We start from the raw sequence: 829 nt of genomic DNA, 5'->3' as shown, positions 1-829 counted from the left end.
TTAAATGGTATTTGTTAAGCCCTTACTATGTGCCAGGCACTGTACTAAGCACTGGGGTCTTGTGTTGTCTTATGCCTTCCAGTCATCTCTGACCCTTAGCGAAGCTATGGACGCATCTCTCCCACAACACCCACCTCCATCTGCCGTCGTTCTGGTAGTGGATCCAGAGAGTTTTCTTGGTAAAAATCCGGAAGTGGTTTACCATCGCCGCCTTCTGTGCAGTAAACATGTGTCTCCGCCCTTTACTCTCTCCCATGCCGCTGCTGCCCAGCACAGGTGAGTTTTGCCTTGTAGCAGATGGCCTCCGTTCCACTCTCTAGTCACTGCCCAAACTAGGAATGGAATGGGTAGGCCTCTGCTTGACTCTCCCTCCCGTAGTCGAGACTGGCAGAGTACTGGAAACTCTCCAGGTACGACCCTGAGAGGGGCAGGCCTTGGTGTAAGTACAAGCTAATCAGGTTCAACACAGTCTATGCCCCACATGCGAGGCTCACAGTCTTAATCCCCATTATAAAGATGAGCTAACTGAGGTTCAGAAAAGGTAAGTGACTTGCACAAGGTCACAGAGCAGACAAGTGGCAGAGCCAGGACTAGAACCCGGGTCCTCTGACTCCCAAGCCCGTGCTGTTTCCACTAGGCCACGCTGCTTCTCATTTAGCGATTCTGCTTCCGATTTATTCTATGTGCCTCCTTATCGGTCTCCTGGCCTCTAGTCCACATTTCGTCCCATTGCCCAGGTCTTTTTCCCAAAGCAGAATTTCTCCACACCTCTTTCTACACCTCAAAAAAACTTCATTCATTACCTGTTCCTCTCCTTATCAAGCAGAGA

At 50.2% G+C, this 829-nt stretch overlaps 1 non-coding gene across 1 annotated transcript; it reads right to left on the bottom strand.

Annotated features, from left to right (window-relative positions):
- Nucleotides 1-286: 286 nt before the first annotated feature.
- Nucleotides 287-428, bottom strand: LOC114806989. Its single transcript, XR_003755042.1, has one exon. It is a non-coding gene; the product is annotated as a small nucleolar RNA SNORA7 (small nucleolar RNA).
- Nucleotides 429-829: the final 401 nt, after the last annotated feature.

The sequence above is a fragment of the Ornithorhynchus anatinus genome, chromosome X1 (assembly GCF_004115215.2).
Source record: "Ornithorhynchus anatinus isolate Pmale09 chromosome X1, mOrnAna1.pri.v4, whole genome shotgun sequence".
NCBI classification, from domain to species: Eukaryota; Metazoa; Chordata; class Mammalia; order Monotremata; family Ornithorhynchidae; genus Ornithorhynchus; species Ornithorhynchus anatinus.
The sequence above is the reverse complement of the archived record's forward strand: the minus strand, read 5'-3'. Positions and strand labels throughout refer to the sequence as shown.